Raw genomic sequence first — 23069 nt, 5'->3', positions numbered from 1 at the left:
TGTTCTTGGGGTACCAGTTGATGTCATTTGAGGAAGAAGAAATCCAAGTATAATTTGAGACCATTTTCCTTGATCTTAAAGGAGCCAGCATCATTTTGAGTAATTATGCATTATTTGTACACTGTTATTTAGTAGGACCTTCATTAAGAGGGAGTCTCTTTGCCCAACAGTGTATGGGCCAGTAAATGGTCATTAAGCCTGACTACTGGCTGACACAATAGCAAGGTTTGTATTTATTTTCACGAACTCCGCAGGAGCCACAAGAAAGCACTGCAGGAGCACAGAGACATCTCTGCACTGTGGATCAAACCAAAGCAAAACACAACCCTTTCTCAGAAAGTGCTGAGAAATACATGACAAGCCCTGTCCCCCTATCCACAGCCACTGCATGAGAAGCTGCAATTATCTATCCTGGGTTGGACCAGAAGCTCATACACTTGCACTGCACACCTCTGAGAGCCCCTGCCCTTTGGGAAGAAGTGAACAGCATTCTTTCCCTTCCAAGCATCCTCCATTCTGAGTCTCCGACTTCCTCAGCTGGAGCTTGGATCTGCATCTCTGCATTTCACATCTCTGCATTTCACATCTCTAAGTCAACAATTTGTTTCGTGGATTGTTCTGACTGCTGTTTGAACCCCTGTGTAGTTTTTATCTCCATGTTATACAACCGTGAGCTCCACAAGCTATGAGGTACTTCCAATAATCTTTTTGTCTGTTATAGGCCGCATTTTTGACCGTGGCATTTGGCATCCATGGTACTGTGGGAAATAGCACGCAAAATATTCTGGCTCGCTCTTTGTCTCCCATTTCCTGCTGGCCTATCCAGCCTGCAGAGTCCTGCATGTTTTGGTGTGTCATCCAGCTGTGGTCATTTTGACCTTGTAACATTTCTGATCGCCTGCCCTTTGGGAGGGAACTGCATGCAGTGTTCCAGACCTGGGATGACCTACACTACCTGGTGATGCAGCAGTGATTTCTTGAATTCCTGATGTTGCTTCAGCCCTGCTGAGCATGGGAGCAACCAGAGCATGCCAAGCAATGCTTCCATCAGACTTTATGGTCATGATTGTGCTGCACAGTTGTGGTGCATAAGCACAAATGCCTTTGGAGTTAAGCAAAGAACTCTCCTCCCTCCTGCAACTTTCTCCCCACCTCTAGGTTTTGTATCCTTGTGTGTTCTTGATTACCCCATCACTTGAAGTGAGTAGAAAGAGTTCCTCTGACTTCGGCAAGATTGGAAGTCCTGGCAGCATCCCTTGTTAATGACAAGAGGAGCTGCACAGAGAACCTGAGCCATGATTAGTGCTGAGTGATGTGCTCTTCTGGTCCTTAGGAATGGGAAATTTTATGCTCACAGGGAGACCAGACTTATTCAGGTAGAAGAGAAATAAGGTGCAGTAGTACCAGTGCCAACCTGGTGAAAATGTTTTGCCTCACCTTTCACTTTCATAAATGCTTTCTGTGAACACAAGCAATTCAGCCTTTCAGTTTGGTGCTGCTTTCTGCTATATCAGCACTTTAGCCAGAACAGTTGGGAGCATTTAAAGAGTGGCATTAATTAAAGGTGACTCAGAAACAAATGGGATATGAAGAACTTGGAAAGAATGGAAGAGTAGCTATTGTACAAAATGCTTTTCTAAAAGAACACCTGGAGGGATGAACACCTGGAGAGCATGGTTAGGGAAGCAGCCTTCCCACTGCAGCAGTGCAGTCATGGTGATTAAACATACCTTTTGGAAGCACACACTGCTTTGAAGGGGCCTCCAACCATCACCAGGTAAAGCTTACAATGAGTGACTCGTTGCGTGTTAAGAGGCAGGATGACTCCACTTGCTGTTTGGGTTCTGTACAAAAGGTTAGCAGTACTTAGGCTGAACAAGGGGACTCTGAAGAGTATAACAAGGACTCTCTTGTTAACTGGTAACTACCAGTAAAGAGTCCACTAGATAAAGTGGGTCATAAATGGCATCTGAAGTAGTCTTTCACCCCAGCATAGGATATTCCAGCAGAGCAATGTAGGAAAAGGATCAGCTCAAAGGAATTCACCACCACAGGTTATTCCCAGGCAGCATCACTGCCTAAGGAGGAGCGGAAAACACTTGGCCTTATTCTTTGTGAAGTGTTTGTGGAGTTTTGGTCACCATAGCATCAAGTCACCAAATACAGAAAGGTCTCTCCCATGATTCCTAACTGAACCCACAGTGGCCATTGCTGTTTCTAGTCAACCTTCTGGTTCTGCCCAGTGTGTAATAGCTGAATGGAGCTTTGCTGGACACCTACAGGCTGCTCCATCTTCCCAGCATGCTGCAAACAGATTACTACACCCAGCAACTCTTCATGAGCTTTTCTGGGCAGGTGAAAAGAGCAGGTAGTTCTGTGGATTATTTTACACAACCATAGGTCTGAGACATGTCACCTGCTATTACCAGGGTAAGGATTCAGAAACACGGCATTATGAGAGCTTGGGTTCAGCTCCCCGTCTCCAGACTTGACCTATTTGGGAGGAATTTTTCTGAAAGAGTTGCCAGCTTGAGGCTGATAACCTAATATGAGGAAATTTTAGCCAAATGGTTCTGCTGCAAGTCGCAGTAAGAATAAAGAAAAATACACTATTTTGTGCAGTTTTGTTGTTTTCATACATATGAACAGTTCTGCCATTCCCATGCTTCAGAGAAAGATAGTGAAAGTTAGCATGGCATCAGGAGAGGCTGACAGAAAAAAAGTACTGCTTCAGGAGTCTGCTTCTGAAAATCCCTTTGAAATTCACATTTGTTCAGCGGTAGTTGCCAATGTCAGCAGCTGAATACATCTGGGCTTCCATCCGCACTGAGCACATGCCAGGCTATGTGTGGCCTAAGAGCAGACACCTCTGCCTCTCCAGAGCTCTCCTGCTGGGATGGCTACCCTGGAGGGCACCCCTGTGAAGATAAACTGCCCAGCAAGGCTTTCTGGAGTTGGGACAGAGGGGTGGATCACAACAAGGAGCACAAGGGGAGAAGAAGGGGGCTGAGAGCTGAGAGTGTGAGCAGATAGGCTGCAAATGGGAACCAGAGCATGGGAAGCACTGGACTGGTTGGATGAGCAAGAGGTGGGGACCACAGGGCACAGCAGTAACAGCAGGGCTGACTGAAGACAGACCTGTGGGCATGGGAAGGACTAGGACTGTTTGAATAGGAGAGAACTGGGAACAGAGGTAGAAGGAAAAGTGGTGGGGTTGGTCTGTGAGGAACAAGGGCTACTGATGGCTGAGTTTTGTGGTGGGCACCCGGTCTGGACAAGACCAATGACTGTGAGTGGCCTCCTGCTTTGGCCACCATGTTTTCTGCCTTCCCCTGGTACTGGATTACCCAGAGATCTCAACATTACTGACACTAATTACGCTACCAGGAGCTTCATCACTGCAGAAAAGTCACTTCTCAGATGCAAACTGGACCACAGATGGCTGCTGTTTTTAATGGTAGAATCACAGAATTCTAGAACAGCCCAGATTGGAAGGAACCTTGAAAGATCACCTGGTCAAACCTTTCACACAGAAGGGAGCCTAGATGAGCTTATCTAGCACCCCATCCAGTCACATATTGAAAACTGCTAGTGATGGGATCTCTACCATGTCCCTGAGAGGCTGTAGAACCAGACACTGTGGGTAGGACAACCAGAAATTGGAGAGCTGGATTAACAGTAAGTGGATGTCTTAGTGCTGTATTGCTGCAAGACGTGGGAGGTTGTCAGTCAGAGCAAAAGGCCAGGAAGCTTTCCTTGACAGCAGCACGACAACGGGCAAACCACTGTTGTACCGCTGCAGGATGGCATCTCCAGCCAGCAACAGCAGTGCTGAGGCCACTGTGCAAGGGAGTGGTGAGACCCCAGGGCATGACCTGCCTCATTTTGCCCTAGGATGGTGTCCCAGACTCATTCAGCACAGAAAACAAAGACTGCAAGGAGGTACTAATACTAATCAAGGAAGTAACTACCAGGAAACAAACACGATTTAAATTAAAGGGCAGTGTTGTCACAAGGACAATAGGGTACAAACAGACTTGGACATATTCCAGGTGGTAAAGAAAGGGTGGCATCTAACCAGGTGAGAAGTGAGTTACTAGAAGAGATCCCACAGGATGAGCAGTGAGAACAAGGGCCCAAGGGGCTCAGGGATGCAGTTTGGTTGGGAGACACTGACAGAACCATCCAGAGCCAGGACTCGGTGGGAAAGGTGAGCCCTTCTAGACCGCTTGCTTGAGCAACTTCCATTTTGGCATTTCCTAACTTTTGAGTTGTCTCTCATCTTCCAGGACATTTGAAGAGCATCATACTCTGTTTTCTGCAGCTTTAACTAGAATGAGATCTCATATAGGCCTAATTATGTACTACTAGTAGAGGAGGAAAAAAAAAGAAACAGAAAAGCAATCAGTACTTAACAATTGAGTTCTGACACAAGGAACTTGTCTTACCCAAGGCTGGTTGGGACAAAGCAAACAGTGTGCTGTCTGACTACAGCCCAGCTAGTGATGGCAAGCCTTTGTGGAAAATAAACTGCAGCCATCACAGCTCAGGGGATTCTTTCTCTGCCAGAGATAAGAGAAGTTATGAAGGACAAAGAATAAACATCTCTTGGACAGTTCACTGTAGTATATAGTCTCTCCTTCAGACTGGGGAAAGATGAAGAGGTAGTGCCTTTCCAATGAATGTTTTATATCGGAAGAATTTAGATTGTAAAGGATTTGTTCCTTAAGTGATACATAATTTATTAAATCTTTTCAGTTCTGTGAAATAAAGAGCAAACACAAATCCTCACACCCAAGCAAACACACAAATAGGTTCTTACGCAACTCCACCGCCTGTGGCTGCTTTTGCCAGTTTCCTCAATGGCTTAATTTAAACAAAATCCCAGGATGGGTGCACTCCAGAATGCTTCAGCGTGACCTCAGCCTGAGCTTTCTTTTAAGGTGGCAGGTCCCAGGGTTTTCCTTCAAAAGCATATGTGCTTATTGGCATCCTGTGTTGTCTAGGGGAAGGTCATGAGACCCATCTTATTTTCAGATTGGTGTAGGCTATTATAATATCTGTGCTGCTTGGACTGCAGTTGATGTTTCTTTCTTTGTAAGAAAAAAGGGAAAGCATTTGCAATTAGCACGTGATCACACTCGCTTCTTCCCTCCTCGCCCCACTGCAAGGCTTACACAAAGAACACAGCCAAACACAACCTGTGCATTGCTCAGAAGTAATATTCAGTCCAATATTTTATAAGTAATTGGTAACTAATAATTTTTATTATATCGTTGTTAAAAATAATAATAATGCTTTCCTTCTATAAGCAGTGTACATGACACCGTGTAAGAGTTTAAATCTGGATAACAAATATCACAGATTAATGCCTGTACCTTCCAGACCATCCAAATGGAAAGGCAAACTCAGAAATATTTCTAGTTCTAAGAACTGCCAGCGTATGTTTTGCTTTTCCTTCCTATCACCTCTCCAGGGTCTTCCAAGCCTTATTTGCTATGGCTTCTCTAGTGGCTGTCATGATGCTTCTTAATCAACAAGTGCAGAAGTCCTTGGGAGTCTTTCAGTATTTATCAGCAAGATTTGGAGTCCTGCCTCTGAGAATGGTGGGGAGATTGCTCTTGGTTAAGGCCCATGCTGCTGAATGGATGCCACAGGAGAAATGCTTCCTCCCATTAGGAGACTTGGTGGTTTTCGTGAAACAACAGGTAGCATCGTTTTCCTCCTTTTGCTTCAGCTTTTGAATGTATAGAAGACATTTACTGATTTACATGATCATTTACTGCACAAAAAGGCATGTAGGAAAATTTAATACAGTTCTGTCTTGGAATGCAAATACCAGATGCTGCAGGGCCTCAGCCATACAGATTTTTTTAATGAAAAGACTCCCTTTGTCCTTGTCACAAACGAAAAATAAATTATATATGCATTTTTAAAAGATCTCACCACTCCACACTTGGAATGTGATATTACAATGCAACCTGAAATTATGTTTCAAATGTTAAGCTCAAAATACTAACCTAAAAAGATGTACAGGTGGAGGTAGCCCAAGAAATCTGTCTCTGTCCCATCCCCATTCCATCCTTAATCCTGGGAGATGAGCAAAGGAGCATCTTGGTCTCCAGGAAGGCATTTGGAACACAAAGGTGGATTTTTTAGTGCAAGATTAGCAGCAGAACAGTGTTTCTGTCTGGAAGGGGGGTTGCTGTTGGAGGCAGCAGAAAAAAATAATCACCAAGTGCTTTGGGTAATATTCAGGGCTTCTGTCAACACCACCCAAATTACCAGAGCACTTACCATAGAGGCAAATCTTGGGAAATCACGTCAAGTGTTTAGCAACCAGTGATCTCATAGTTTTTCTTATTTGAGCAGTGCAGGATGAAAGCCTCCAACAAAGCCTGAGCAGACAACTGACATGTCCCAGCCTGTTTCCTTCAATGGCTAAAAGAAGTTATGGCAGCCATTTAAATAAAATCTCCCTCTCTCTGTGCAATTATCTCTGAAAATAGCACGGGGTGTTATGGGCAGCTTTCACAGGTAGGAGATATATTTGGGGTCCTATGCAGCACTTCGGGTTTGGGAAGCAGTTTAATCTGGTCTTGGAATATCTCATCACACTTGAAGGAGACCACTTGCCCTGGATGTCCAACTTCAGGGGAGGACAGGGGTTTTTGCACAGGTTAGCCCATGCAGCAGATGATAGACACTTTCAGAAGGAAAATCTGAGTGTGTTTCTTTACAGAGCCTTGTCCTCCAAGCCCTTTTAAGCCTCCTTTTCTGTTAGTCAACAAGCCCCAGTGGCTATGCCAAGGCAGGGGTTGCAAAGAACAGTTTTTAAAGAATGTTTTTATTTCAGTGTGAGAAATGTCCCATTAGATTTTACTTCATATTCTAGTGATTCAAAAGTCCTTAGTGAAATGTCATGTATTTTCAGGCAGGTTTTGCAAATAATTTGGAACTAAATATTTTAAAGCCTTCTTTCTCTCTCTCCAGGAGCATAGGCAGCACTGTGAGATGACCTGGAAGAAAAGACTGTTGTGCAGTAAGTTACAAATTTATGACTGTGTAAAAATAAAAAAAAACAACTCAAACAATTATTGTTATACCTGACATTTATGTATGAATGCACAGAAACAATTTGACACCTGTAAAATCCCTTGCCAGCCTCGTTTAAGCTCACCCTGTGAAAGAAATGGATACTAGTCACTTTTATTACTTGCAGTGCAGAGACCAAGTATTTTGAAGCCTGCTAAATAAGTTGGGCCATACCTACAGATGATGCAAAACCACCTCCTGTAGTTACTCTGACATACCTGTGGTCACAGAGGGCTCTCTGTCTCATTGCTCAACTGGTGCTGCCCCAGGGATCTCTTACATCAGGTACAACCTCCATGAGCTGCAGACACAGCAGTCTCCTGTCTCCAATACTGCAGCTTCCCACCCTGTGTCCCTGGCAGAGGTGCTGGAAGAAGGGGCCAAGCTGCTGTGAGCTCTGTCGGCCAGCCAGGCTGGTGTTTCAGCCCTGCCTGGGCCTGGGCCCCAGCCCCATCATGCTCTCCCCAAGTCTCTTTTGGAGCCCTTTGGTCCAGCCCCATCCATCCCTGTTCCCTTGCTGCTGTAGTGCTACATTGATGAAAATGCATCTTTGAATAGATCTAGCCATGGTGGAGAAATGAGCATTTTTAGGGGAATGTAAGAACCAATGGCTGTAATATTTTTCTCCCCACTGGGAAAGGGAGGAGGAGCTGGCTGCTGGCAGCAGGTTGTGTTAGCACTTTAGGATGACTAAATTGCTCAAGGTAAAAGGGTGGTGAAATTTGATTTGAGCTGCTGTCAACAGTGAAAATGCACTTATCACAGACTTCTCCCACTGTCATGGAAAGAGACTGCATCCAAGCTTCCAGCAGCACCCAGTAGCACTCTCACTCTGTCACGCTCTCAAACTCCAAGAGATAGGAGTGACAAGGATATGATGCTCCAGCCACCCTCTCCCCTGGCTGAGCTCGAACCAGAGGCAACTGGATGCAGTCTGCAGCTGGGTTCTTAACCTCCATGGAGCAGTACAAGTCATGAAATCCACCTCATGAGACATTATGAAAAGCAACTCTCAGCTCTTTCCCACAACTTCTACAATTTTATTCTCTGTTCATGGATAACTCTGCCCACATCATCCTCACCCTTGAAAGTGGTGCCTGTCAGTGTCATATTTCCATCTGAGCAGCTCCCAGCCCAGCTGAGCTCTCCTGAAGATGCCACAAGGAGTGTTTGGTGTGAAAGTGGAATTCCCCAGCACATTAATGGGGAGGCCACTTCTTGCAGTCAAAAGAGAAGACCCAGAGGATCTGCCTCTGCAAATCTGTAAATCCCAGTGACTGGAACTTCAGCCTGCAGCAAGCTGAGCAGACTTGCTTTTAGTTTTCTCTTGAGTAGCAGTGTCAAAGGTTACAGCTCTTGTGGTGCTGGTGCCATCTAGTCATAAATTTAAATCAGAGTTTGACTCTGCATCTTCCCTCATGGATTTTATGTCTCAGGTCACTCTTTCCCAGAAGTTGAGGGGTGAGCAGTTACATGTCTGAACTTGCAGTCATAATTCAGTGGCCAGTTATCAGACATGATACATCAAGTAGCTGCATCTGATTAAAAATGACTGTGTGCCTCCTCTTTAGCTGCAGTATTCCTCAGTCATGCTGAATGTGCGAACTCATGAATGATGCTCATGTGAAAAATCATCTAAAAGAACTAGAGTATTTTTCCAGCTTGCTCACCCAGATTTGCCTCTACCTTTGTTCGAGAAGGCTCTTTTCCCCTCATTCCCAGTGTTTGCTCTATCACGTAGCTTTGCCTGTATTTTAGGTATATGCTGCAAGTGTCACTGCTTTCTCCAGTGCCACTGACATTTATCTCCAAATCTTCAGTTCTGGTGTGACTTTCAAATGTCCTTTTTCCCTTGCTTTCATACACTCCTACCTGGTTTGGATGGTCTGGAGCATGCTGACTTTCTAGGTTTAACTGAGTTTGAAAAGCACTAACACAGTTCTGGCCTTTGGTCCCCATCCATGTGTCCAGGGCACTGGAGTGTCCTGCACCCACCAGCCTCTTCCACACCTGATTTTCAAATAATGCATCAGTTGTTAGCAGCACCCTGGGAGGGCTGGTGTGTGCTTGCAAGCTTCTCTTGGCAAGGGCACAGGGCATTTGCAGTTGCAGACAAATAACACAGGCCTCCCAACAATAAAAATATGTTACTTTTTTCACCTCTGGACTGTGACAGAGTTGAGGAGGATGACTGTGAGTGCAGAACACTACAAGAAACTGGATGAGTGTCAGCCACCCAACGGCTGTGGGGTTCATCCTTGCCCCTTCTCCTGTGAACACAGCCTGATAGGCCACGGACCATGGCATGCTTTGTGTCAGATTAGCAACTGGTATTTGCATATAGAGATGGACAAAGCCTGCCAGGAGTTTAACTCTTCAGACATAGTTTTCACACTACTGAAACCACTCCTAGTAGCAAAGTGTGAGACCTCTGCAGGCTCCTGTAACGCTGCAGTGATCTCTGGGAGAAGGCTGGCAGCTGCTGCCTGCCTGTGGCCCGGGCACGCCGGCTGCCTCGCCCTGCACAGCGCAGCAGGCAGCCCTTGCTGAGAGCCACGGCACCTGCTTTCCTAGGAAGCACCTCAGCAGCACCTAATGAGTTAGGGCTTCTTGGGAAATATTTTTGCATTGCTTCATGCCCCAAATAATTGCTTAAGCCCCCTTCCCTCCACTGCTCACATGCATTTCAAATCCTGCCCCATCCCACTTGCCAATTTTCCTCAGGCTTATTGTGCAGAGCAGGAGGTTGCATGCTGCAGCATGGCACCCACTCCCTCCCACTCCCAGGGAGACCTCTCCCCTTTCCCAGCTCCCCCTGTAAGCAGTGGCCCTGGCATTTGGGCCACCATGCCCCTGATTGGAGCAGCTGACCCTGCAGGGGACAGCAGAGAACCTCACCATACCGACAGGAGCTGTGCTTAACCACCCATACCCAACTCAGAAAGCAGACCCGGGCCTATTTTATTTACAAGTAGTGACAGAGGCATCCCAGCTTCCCATCCAATGCCTGTCCCTGTGTCCAGTGAGGTCTGCCCCTTCACAGTGCCAAGCTCCCCACAAGCTCCTGCTCCCAGCACCTGCTGCAGCACTGGCTAACACTCAGGGCATCTGATCCTCCCCAGTGGCACCCACCCTGCTCCTGACTGCCAAACTTCAACTATTTTAAGACAAAATTGTCCTCAGGGTATCAACCTCTAGCCTGCATCTGAGACTTAGCCAGGATTGGTGGAATGGGCTAGCCATTTGCAGGAGGAGCCTTGGGCCGGGCACTGGAGTGCTCACCCTGGGAAGTGCAGATGGTTTTATCACCTTTCTCTTGAGATGTCCTGACACTGGCGCTACAGCTTGGCATGGGACACAGGTCTTCCTGTGCCTGTGAAAATCCACCAAATCCCAGTCAGGTTAGAAGCTGTTTAAAAGCATCCCCATATGTACATAGCAGACCTGAGTTCCTGTGGGGTTTTCTGTTATTAATGGCTGATCTGGCTTCCAGGAACCAGTAATTGCCAACTGGAGGCTTTTTTTGCAGCAGGAACATTTTGAAAACCACTATCCCATGCACACCCTCTGGTGAGTGATAAATTGCAAGCTCTTGTGGCCACTTTTTCTACAGTTTGATGGGGTTTTTTTTCTCTCTTTCCTCCCTCTACTCCTTTATTTTTGTGAAACTAATAGGTAGTTAATTATATGTCTGACATCCAATTGAGTCAGCCAGTGGCTTCACAGCTCAGCAGGGGATGACAGGCAGATAAACAGCCAGACACACGGACATACACGCCCACAGATGCACACTCAGACACGAATGCATAAGCCGTTTCTCTTAGAAACCTGTATCTACAGCAATGATGGAACTACAGTGGTTTTGGCCAGTGGACATTTGTCAAAGACAGTGACCCTTGGCCAGAATGGAGAGATGTCACTTGAGGGAAATAGGGCTGGCTTTTCCTTTTGTGCTAAAAAACCCCAACAACTTGAAAACTGTTCTTCAAAGACTATTTGGGTGACATGCCCATGCCACTGGACCCCTGCCCAGGCCACCCCCAGGCCCTGCACGGGCCCCAGCTGCAAGAGTGCTTTTGGCTTGACCCGAGACAGTGTGAACTCTTATTGCATGTCTGTGTTGGGGCCCCGGTCCTGACATTGCCCAGCTGATGTGTTCATATGCCTGCTTTGAAAGCCCTAGCAATACTGCTTTGACACCAGCAGTTAGGAGAATAATTTCACTTCTCTCTGTGGGGCACATCTGTACATCTGTACTCAGGTCTGGAGCACCACTGGTGACCCCAAAGGAAGGGCAATCCAGAGCATGGTTTATTTAGGGAGTTATAAATCGAGCACATAGCTACACACTGGGAATAGATGGGTTATCAATAGCAGTATGTGGGCATATTCCACATTTTCACTGGCTGCAGCTAGGCCCCTGTGCAAAGTGGATACATAGGCATCAGTGAAAAGGGACATCTAATTCATGCAAGTGCAAGAAGCAGGGGAACCCCACCTTTGCAGTCACCTAAATTCTGGGATGTGACACACAAATAAGGAAAATTGATTTTTCTACCATGCTGATAATCTCACACATAGGAGAAAAGGGTCTGTTGCCTGCAGAGGCTGTGCTGCCAAAAAGGCTGCTTGCTGCTCTGAGATCTAGTCCTCATGCAAAAGACAGCTTGAATCTATTTGGGAAAAGCAAAGCCACACGTTCAACAGCCACAGGTCATTCAAGGCACAATATGACATACAACATTCACATTTATTCTGATTGTTGCACTCCTGTAGGACTGATTTCAGGTAATCATCAGGGTTTGGCACACAGGAGAGAGCACGGATAGTGGCAGAACCTACAGTTTGTAGGTACAAGAGGAAGTGACTTGGTCCTCAGCAGCTGCCTGTCTGCCGACCTGTTCTGGGTTTGTGGCTGTGCATAAAGTCCTGCAGACTCCCAAGTTTCTTAGACCAGAGGAAAGAAACAGCTGGCAAGAGCAAGCAAGAAAGTGAAGGATTGAAAGCACTTTCAAGGAGTTCTTGATTGGTCTTACAAGCACCACGCCGAAAAGCCTCAGCCAGTTCCACATGCACTGTCTGGAGACCTGTTTTACATCCAGCCAGCAACTAAGCCCCACAGACCCACTCACTCACACCCCCTCTGTGGGATAAGGGAGAGATTTGGAAGGGTAAAAGCAGGGAAACTCATGGATTGAAATAACTACACGTAAAGCAAAAGCCCCATGTGCAAGCAAAGCAAAACAAGGCATTCATTCACCACTCCCCAGGGGCAGGCAGGAGTTCAGCCACCCCCAGGAAAACAGGGATCCATCACATGTAATGGTGACTTGGGAAGACAAATGGCATCACTCTGAACATGTCACCCTCTTCCTTCCTTCCTTCATCCCCAGTTTTAAATGCTGAACATGATGCCATATGGTGTGGGATATCCCTGTGGTCAGCTGGGGTCAGCTCCAGTACCATCTGCCAGAGCAATGACAAGTGTCCAAAGGTGTCTGTATTGGGCTTGACCAGGAGCTGATCTCAACAAGTTCAAACACTTTAGGAATTGCTCTCTGTCAGCCTCTAATTGCTGATTCTAGCAATCACCAGCTGATGAGATCTGAAATTTGGATCAAGGAACAGCTTAAGCAAGTGAGTATTGCAACAACAAAAAAAGAGAATTCACACATGAACATTATTTTTCACAAGAATGAATCTAAGCTCTTACTCTGCCAGTACCATGCAACAGCACTACTTATCTTTAGAAGTGGGGTTGAAGGTGGTCATACTCCACAGAGGGCTTTGCTCCAATGTAGCAAGGCGCAAAGGATTCAATTTTAGTCTGAGCCAGGATGACCTACAGAGCCAGGTCTTTGTGCCTGGTCTGTGGTTTGCTATTGCTGACTTCATTCATGGGTACATGCACAGGGAAGTTGTGCAAGCCTGGTAATGTGTTTGCACATTTAGAAGGCAGTGGTGCAAAACCACACTCGAGTCACAGCTGAACACACTTCATGGGGGAGACACTGATATATTTCACTATATTTAGATCAGCCTAGATCTTCTGAAAAAGCAAAAACAGCAAACAGGAAGGAGTACAGAGAAGGCATTCTTTTTATAAGGCTGTTAAAGAGTAATGAAATGAAAAGGGCAAAGAAAATATTAACACTTACTTTGCACTCTGGCTGCATTCATGTGTGTCTACTTTATTTAGAACTGGAAATCTCCTAAATTTGGCAAAGTAATGGAAGACTTAACAGGATGCATGTAGGTCCAGCCTGGCCTATCTCTGGTGGAAGAACTTGTTGCAATAATGTCTCAGGGTCTGGCTCGAGGACATTCTGGGGAGGTAGAGGCTATATCCTTATTGCTTTCTACATAAAAAGGGAGTGATTTAAGGCCTGGACTGGAACGGGCTCTTTTATAGAGAAATAGAAACGTCAATCGCGATTTTGAAGTTTACCCCCAAAGGAGATCTGGAAACAAATTTTTGAAAGAAGCAAAGCAGTGTTTTATGGGCATCTCCCGCCTTCAAGAATGCTGAATACATCTCATACTGTTAATCAAAAGTAAACTGTGAGAGTAAAGAAAGGAGATTTACCCAGCCAAGCAAGCAGAGGCCATGGATGCAGCACCTCCAGCGTCACTCTCCACTGGGGCTACAATGGCATGTGCAGAGGGCTCAGAGCAGGACAGACCTGCATGGTGTCCCTTACATCCTGAGCTGCTCCTCCGATGAACCCCTTTCCCTCCCCACCCTGCCACCCATCTCTGTCCTCCAGAAGTGGAGTCTGCCTCCAAAATCCCTCCAAGAAAGCCCAACAGACAAGGCTGCCATTCCCACATTTCTCTCAAGTTGCCAGCTGTGCCTAGGCATTGAGGAAGGAGTGCTTTCTGCTAGATCCTCAGCTGGCTGGGGCTTCATTTAGCACAATCACGACCTGGAACCGCAAACAGCAATTCTCAGACAGATCGTGGGGCCTTCAGCTTCAGAAGCAGTACAAGATATAAGTGTTAATTTGTGGTTAAGGCATATTTATCTGGAACAGCACTGAAGGGTGTCTTGGCCTTTCCTTTAGCACAGCGCTGAACTGCCAAAATAAAGAGGCATTAAAAGTTAATAAAAAGGTCTGAAACACGTTCATTAAAATACTTGGAAAACTTCACAGTTTGGCTTCATACCATAGAATGAGTATGTGAAAACTTGACTGGGCTTGCCTGCCTCCCTAGCAGACTGTCTTAATACTTATAAAAATATCACCTGGCGCCTGATGCCGTGTTAAAAAGCCCCTACCATGTCAGGTACTGTTGTAATTTGCCCTGGAAATGCATCTGAGGCAAAGGAATGCGTGAGCACAACTTCAGAGCTCAAACAAGGAAAATACTGGTTGTTACATAAATCAGTGGATACAGATGGCATTTTACTTATTTTAAGCATCAGCCTAAAGTTTCAGGGGCTGGTAACTTTGCCACCCCACTCTGGTTCATCCCGCCTCTGGATGGACAGATGTTGCAGCTAGTGCTCCCAGAGCAGGCTCTGTGGATACCACATTTTCAGGTGTCCTGGCCATATCTGGAACAATTTCAAGGAAAATCTAGCCCTGTATTTGACCTCATTGTTCTATTTACTCACCACACTAATTACGTCGGGCAGAGGGAAGGCCAACAAGACAGGCAGGATGGACTATTTGCATAGCTGCAAGCGGCTTCTATCTGATGGAGTGGAGTGGATTGAACTATAGGTGGATTGTGGGTCAAGAGGTTGTTTGAGTTTCACATTCATGGGTGCCCTCTCCACAGCCAGTGCTTTTGTCAGCCATTCCACAGCACTCTGCGCTGCTGCTCAGTCATGAACTGAGGGCTGGATTCAAGCTGCCAGGGATCAGGACCGCTGTGTGCCCATGTGGCACCCTGGGGACAAACCCTACAGTGCTTCAGTGAAAGTGCCCACTGTCCACCTCAGCCTACAGCCTGCCTGAAACCCTGAGCCTTGGCAATAATTTGTCAAAAGATGAAGACATCTTTGACCTAGTATTTAGTTTTAGCGTAAAAATTAAAAGATATTTGAAGTACCAGCTTAGAATTCTTTGCCTAGTCTTCGTTCCTCCTACCCCAGCCATTCCTCTGGGATGCCAAGCCTCTGGCTAACGTACCACTCTCACATTTGGGATTATCCTGCTTCATAGTGTTTATCCTGTTTCCTTCAAAATGCAATGACTACCTTGGGACCAAGACACAGTATTGAATTTTTACACCTATCATAGCATCTGTGAGTCCAAGGTGTTGGAGTTGGTGGCCTTTGGCTTTTTCCCTAGATGAGCTCTCAGAGTTGTCAGGTATAATAAAAGCAGCCTTATGGGGGTTTTTTAAGGTAGGGCTTATTTTACCAAGGAAGGTAGCTAGTTAGCACTTTTCCTTTGCCTATGCAAAAGTGTATGATTATGTAGCACTTCTCCAGCAGTGGATTGCTGTTCCCAGACATGCTTCCTTTGGGAGCCTGCTGTAGATTTGAGCTGCATGTCTCCCACCTTGCAAAATCCCAAGGCAGGGCTATGTGGAGGCACAGGACAAGTTCAGAACAGGCAGACTGTGTTTGGAGGTCACTGGGACCCATGTAGCACCATGTGTAAGGAAAAGAAAGAATTTTCAGCCTTCCCACCCACATTCTCTGCCCAAAATGACTTCTGCTTGGAGAGCATCACAGAGCTGAACAGACAGCACCTTACTTAGTTTGGGTGACTGAACCCAAAATCTCAGTGGAGAAATCACACATTAGCATCCCTGCATGGCAACCACAGCTCTTGGGACAGTCCTACCTGTAAACACCACCACTGTCCTCTGCACCCTGGAGCACAGAGTATCAGGTATGACCTGTTCACAAGGACCTCAATTTCTGTCAAGAGCAGCACCCAGCTTCTCCAGATCCATTCACCTGTCTTTTTCCTTCACAGGAAGATCACTGAAAGACTTCCTGATAGGAAAAGATCACTGCTGAAGGGATGGAAAGGAGCCCACACAGTGGAAGGTATGCACAAGTCTTCCTTCTACAACTTTTCTATTATCAATAAAGAACAAAGAAAGAGCAGATGTATATCTGATGTGTTTACATGACAGCTGCAGTATGTACTGATGCTTTTAAGGTCATATTTTACTTCATTCATCATCAAAAAAAGAAGTAGAGAATATCTTGTAGTTAGTTAGCTAAACATCTTTTCTTGCCTTTCTATTGGGTAAGACAGATACTCACAATAAACTTTGTCTGTGAGACAGTTCAGGGAATTGGCAAGAGAGCCTAAAATCCACTAACTCAAGGTCACTCATCCACTCAAGGAGTCCAGGCTGACTGAGGAATGACCATAAATGATCACATTTGACACTGATTCAGTGGCTTGTGTAAAACATGAGTGAGTCTGCATACAACTCCTGTGGGAGGAGCATTGTTTCACACTGACAAGCTACAGAGGTTTCTATGAAGAGGCCCAGACTCCTCTGAAGACAGAAAGATAATTTTCCACCTAATCTCTGGGAGTTCTAATCAAAGCACATACAAACACAGGAGTGTGGACAAATCTGTCACCTAAGCCCATTGTGACTGAGCTATAAATCCAAGAAACTGCAGTCTGGAAACACAGCCAGGACACACCCTGGGTACTCCTGCCATCACACCAAGTCCTGGCAGGGGGTCATTACCTCTTGGCATCTTAGTAGCTTCCTGGGAGCTATGTGGACACCATCACTAGGGTATCCCAATATGTCCCAGTGACCAGGAAAATAAAGACAGCTAAAGTGAATGGCCTGTTTTCTTGATGATCCATGGTTCAGATAAAAAATCTTGGGTATCTTGAATCAAAATTTAATGTTTTATGCACTGAAACACCCTTCCTAGCAAATGTAGTCTCAGGCTTAGTATTTAAAGCTCCCCACCTGCTTTCCAGAGTGTCAAGAAATCACATGGATGGACAAGTTGTTCCCAGTCAGCTCTGAGGTCTATGGCCCTGGTCAGTGCAAGAGGCAGGGTACTAACTGAATGGTCCAATTCTGATCCAATAGTTGTCCAGTTATGGTGCTACTTGAAGCTTGCATGGAAAAATTAGGAGAAAAAGCAGACAGTTCCCTTTTTTCCTATAGAAAGGAAAGTCTGAAGCCATTTTGCACTGTTGCGTCCCTGTTATCATTCTAGACTGTCCACCATATAAAAAAAAACGATGTAATGTGAGCTAGAGCAAAGCCTATTGGGAGGTACTAAGACAAAAATAGAAACCTCCTACACTAAATGAAACAAATGCTGTGCATGTGCTACGACCTGTGTGAGAGAGACTGCTTGTAAATATTCTTTGCAGTCTGCGTAGGAGTTGTGTGCAGGCTGTGTCCTCCTACACAGCCTGAAGACCTCCAGCAGCAGAAAAATGAGATAAATAGACATTAATTTGGCTGAGCGTCTGGGGAGAAGGGTTTTAATATGTGCTAGAAGAAAGTGGAGATTGAAGTTATCACACTGTGTCAAGATGGGCTTAAATAATAAAGGCCTGAGCTGCCTTGTACAGCTCCCATCTCATGGAGGAGGGTTTCAGGAAGGTGAGAAATAGTCTCTCACTGGATCTTTTCTCTCTTCTCTTGGCAGCTTTCTGTGTTTCTTAGCTACAATCTCATAGAAAGATGTCACAAATTTACTGTGCATAGCAAACTTCCATTACCTGGAAATGCTCTTCCTAGCTGAAAGACTCCGTATTGGAAAAATGATTTAGCTATGTGAACCATATTGCTGAGTAGTGCCCAGCGTGGGCTGTTCTCAGGAGCGAGGGCACACGCGAGCCGTGCTGCGCGCCCCCGACGCACGTGTGCGATAAGCGGCGCTGGCCGCGCCTTCTTATCAGAGGCTGCTCCGCGCGTCCTCCTACACAGCTCTGCTACCCGACAGCACTGCCAGCCGCTGCCTCCTCGGGATGAAATTCTGCTGTGCTGCCTCAGGCAGCTTCATTCAATTTTCTACTTTTCTGGAGCTTAAACTTCCAGACAGAAAGTTGAAGAGCTACCAAGCAAGGAGTAGGAAAAAAGTTATTGACCTTAATTTTTTCCAAAATTAAGTACATGTGAGCAATTTTTTATTTTTTATGGAAAGGTGGCTTTTTTCCCTTTCTTCTTTGTCCTTCCCACCAATACCAGACCCTGTGGTTTCCAATACCTTCCCAGAGCCAGAAAACATGTGCTTTTCTCTATCTTTTTTTAAAGATGAAAGTCACTTTTCATTAATCCAATTAAACAATTTTCTTTTTAAAAATAATACAAAATCCAACACCTAGGATAAAACATTTCAAATTAAAACCTGCATATTTTCCAAGTGATAGCTAAACAAAAATAGAACTATTAAGGAGAAATTTCAGACATCTCTATACCTTTCTCACATAACTATAGACCAATAGAAGACCCATCCATATTAGAATAAGGATTGAGTATAAGCTATTTCAATCTATTACATGAGTTAATTTTGTTAATTGTAGAAGCTTCATAGCTCCAGCAGATGTGAAAGTTCGTGAATATTAAATACGAGCTCATCTCACGGAGACAAGTGTCTAGTTATACTTCATCTTTGTTTCAGCACAGCAGAGGGGCTGAGTGCTCAGAGAAGTGTGCCTGGCAGCTGGACCAGAGCAATGGGAATATTCCCATTTATGTGGAAGGAATTGGGAAAACTGATGCTCTGGAAAAACAAATCTCTACTTTGTGCATGCTACAAATTGTCCACTTACAGCTGTAGCCAGTTATGCTGACACAATTAAATTGCCAAGTACGGGTGCAGCCTGAGAAGTCTCCTCTTACAAAACAATGGAGCATTTTCCAGTTGCTGGTGTAATCACGTGCCACAGGAATCTTGAATTTGACAAGTTCACTCAAAAGCTAGGTCTTACTAATACCTGCAAGGATACAGTTATGCAGGATTTCCCCTACAACAACAGCCCCTCCTACCCTGGTCTTTGGACACTGATTTCCATCACTCTACTGGATGTGATGGGTCATGGGCTGTCCTGGTGTCACAAATGACATTGCAAAGAAAGCACAGCAATGTCCTCTTGGGCATCATTGTACATGTCCATAATTTAATTTCAACAGTATCTTCCCTGTGGTCTCTCCAGAAGGGGAAGTGTGATCATCTTTGAAATTACAATGTCCTATAATGCAGACGTGTAAAATCAGTGCATCTACATTTGAACCTAGACACCTAGGTGTTCCAGGCCAGGATGGATGGTGCTTTGAACAACCTGTCTAGTGAAAGATGACCCTGCCTATGGCAGGGGAGTTTGAATAGATGATCTTTAGAGGCTCCTTCCAACCCAAACCCTTCCGTGATTCTGTGATCCTATGATTCCATGACCTCTTCTCCACTCCACTTCTCCATTTTAGATACGATAGCTATACATACAAATACATGTCCATGCACACATATGTGCACAAAGATATGTGCATTCACTGGCCAAAATGAGACTTCAGAAGCACCGGTAAGAGCATGTACAAGTATTGGTATGAAAAAATATACAGCATGTTCCTTTTCTTATTTCTTCAATGCAGTGTTACTGCTGGTCTGGCATCCCAGCATCTACTGGGCCATTCTCAGCCTTGCACATGAACACACACATATGGGTATATGTACCCAGGAAACAGCACTGGCTGAAGACTAGATAGGACTTATACATCAGTCAGGAATTGCATCACTTCCTCCTTGATGTTGTGATACTCCCTGGAATTTCGGTGTTTCAGTAAGGAAGGAATATTTCTCAAATTTATGCAAGGACAACTATAAGCGTTGATTGATTGATCGATTGAAATTTCACCCAATCTGAAATAACATCAACTCACAAAGAACTGGAAGAAGTATGGCAAGTTGGTACCTCTGCCCTGAGCCCCGTTGTAAGTTATCTTAGGTAAATATGTAATACAAACATAAATGAATCAAGCACTATTTAAAACATGTTAGGCTGCTTACCCCACACTGTTAGAAAGCAAGCCTATGGGGCACCACATCTGCTAATCTGGTGTCTGGAGTCATCTGTGGGCAGCTGTCTTTTACCTTTGGTCTTACCTCTGTCCAGACTATGAAATGCCCAGACCCTTTGCTGGGCAGCAGCCACATTCCCCTTCACCTCATCCTGCCAGCTGAAACAAATCTGACACTTGACTCTCCTCTCATAACATAGGCTTTTCCATCCCCTGCTCATTTGTGATGCTCTTCCCTGCACCTTCAAAAAACCCCTTGCGAATGCAGGCAAACACAGCTTTCCAGCTGACATTCAAAAGAGTCCTGAACCAGGGCATTAAACTTGCCCTTGCTTTGTTGGTCAGCCTTACATCTTATACACACTAGAACAATGCTTCCTGTGTATCAGTGGCTTACAGGAATGCTGTGACTGACTAATGCAACACGATGCAGCTCATGCACCAGCTCCAGTGAGACACACCCCCATCCAGCCAGTCATCTCCTTCCCCTGGCAAATGGCTGTATTCATAGCAAGTGGTGCCCAAGAGCTGAACATCTTCATCCTTACAGCAGCCAGCCCAGAGCCCATAGCATTTACACTATTCCTACTACATCCACTACTACATTTCACCTCATTTTTGTTACCAGCCTTGTGTCATCAGTTTATGTTACTGCCTCCTTTTCACTTCTGGTGACACAGTTAGGAATAAAGCATTAAATAAGGTCCATTCCAAGTCCAGTCCTGGAGGTATTCCACCAGTATTTGTTTCTGGCACATTTTTTCTCATTCAATTAGAATTAACCCACCATTATCTTCCTGATTATCAGTGCTTTCCTTATATCAAAATTCATGTTCCTCCAATAGAAAAAAGAAATTATTTGGTTTATTTCAACATTTTAGTGCAGATTGCATTTGCCTTGCCTGAAAAGGTCAGCTATCTTATTAAAAAAGGCACGATGTTAATTTGGCATGATCTACTTTGAGTAAATTCATGTTGTATTTTATCCCATTTTCAGTTATCTCCTCTCTCCTTCAGCATAGTCTTTATGTCCACCTGATTCACGGACCTAATGCATGAGCAGGAGGGGGAAAAAAGAGAAAAAGTTGGTGCCCAATTTCCCTCTGTTTCCCCAGTCTGCTCTGTATCTGTGACATTGCAGTCGCTGAAGTCCATGCCAGCAGCCTAAAACAGAAGGAACAAAACAAGGAGTAAAGTCATGAGCTCACCCATGAAGCTCTCCCATGGAGCATGGACTGTGCATCCTTCCTGACAGAACCTGTTGCCTCATGAAACTCAGAGCCTAAGGGGCTTAGTCACATATCTTAGATAGAGATGAAATATTAGCAATCATTAAAAGACAATTAAAAGGCTTATCTTTCTTCATACTCCATAAACTGTTCTCTAGCTGGGCTAGAAGAACATGAACTCCTTGGCCGAGGAACTCTTGATCAGGTGCACACCATAAATTTAACAACATTCTCTGTTTAGCTTGTCCACCATCCAGAGCAGATACCACTGCAGATGAAGATCTGCTCTTCTGCACCAGGGCCACAGCTGCATCTTCAACCTCCACAGTGCCTCTCCACTGCAGAGACACACCACTTTGGGGAATGTAGGGATATGTCGATACAGTTTGCTTTCCACACACTGCATTTGGAAGTAGACAGCATGGCAAAGCTCTTGTGTACACTCCTTGCCAAGCAAGAGCAAGCCTGGCTGGAATAGGTACTGGGTTTGGTAAGCAGGGAGGCTCTCTATTAACTTACTGAAAGGATGGTGTCTATAGATTAGGGCATGTAGGTAGGTAAGTTGCAGACACAGAGCAAGGTTTAAGGCTCTGCAGCTTGCTGGGAGTGGCTTTGTGAGAATGCACCTGGCAGGTGCACCACAGTGTGGCCAGCACTGCAGAGCGGTACAGCACCGGTGCAGCCCAGGGAGGCCCTCCTCACCCTGCCCCCCGGGCACACAGGCATTTGTCTCAGCAGCAGCACAGGAAACTGCCAAGATAGCAGGTGCCAGTGGTTAGAACAGCAGTAGTTTACATCGTCTGGAGAAGCCAGGGGTTGCATGCTTCAGGAAGGGGTGCAGCCCAGACAGGCAAAGCCTGTATGCCCCTCCAGCTGGGTAGCATTATGGGAGACAGCGACTGTCATCACTTATGTCCCCAACTGACCCAAAAATGAAGAGGTGTGCCCAGCCTGCCAGGTAAAATTTTCCAGAAGACTGGAAAAGGAGAGAAGGGAGAGGACAACTACAGTCTTGCCAAGCATGTCCCAGCCCAGGTTCCTCTGTGTGTGCAGCAGCTCAGGGAAGCGCTGCCTGTGCAAAGCTTTGTGTGCAGTCAGCCAAGCACTGAGCACTGCTTCAGGCACCTGCCCCTCGCTGTGGTGCCACTCTCTCTGCCCATTCGTACATACCCAGCTCTTCCACCAGCTCCTGACGCAGCAATTTAGAGAAACAGTGATGGGCCTGCTTCCAGACACCACCTGGTTGCTGCTGGGGCAAAGTCCACTCCAGGAATCAGACCCCCAGGAGCAGTGCAGTAGCATCCTTTCACCCCACATGTTATACATGTCTTAGTCTCAGGCTATTTCTGTGTTCTGCAGATCACAATGCCCAGGGGCCTACAGCAGAACACAGCATGCCTGGGAAGGGCAGTTTAAGACTGATTAGTCCTTCAAAACCATTTCATGGGTATTTATACAGCTGCTGTTTCCTAAACCGACAGGACTTTCTATGAGTGCAAACCCTTCCAACATTCAGTGAACATCAACAATAACAGAAACAAATGACAGATTATTTGTATATAACTGGTATGTTGAATGGAACATAATTTATGCAGTTAAAAAAAAAAAGAAGAAAGTGCAGTGGTAGAAACAATAATGGCATGAAGCTGAGGCAGTGGAGGCTTAGGTTAGATACCAGGAAAAGGTTCTTCACCCAGAAAGTAGCTGGAAGAGGCTCTTCAGGGAAGTCGTCGCAGCACCAAGCCTGACAAAGTTCAAGAAGCATTTGGA

At 45.5% G+C, this 23069-nt stretch overlaps 1 long non-coding RNA gene across 1 annotated transcript; it reads left to right on the top strand.

The window, feature by feature from the left end:
* Positions 1-19107, top strand: LOC125317404. Its single transcript, XR_007200059.1, has 3 exons — positions 1-7042; positions 16032-16105; positions 18677-19107. It is a non-coding gene; the product is annotated as an uncharacterized LOC125317404 (long non-coding RNA).
* Positions 19108-23069: the final 3962 nt, after the last annotated feature.

Source organism: Corvus hawaiiensis, chromosome 26 (assembly GCF_020740725.1).
Source record: "Corvus hawaiiensis isolate bCorHaw1 chromosome 26, bCorHaw1.pri.cur, whole genome shotgun sequence".
NCBI lineage: Eukaryota > Metazoa > Chordata > Aves > Passeriformes > Corvidae > Corvus > Corvus hawaiiensis.
The sequence above is the reverse complement of the archived record's forward strand: the minus strand, read 5'-3'. Positions and strand labels throughout refer to the sequence as shown.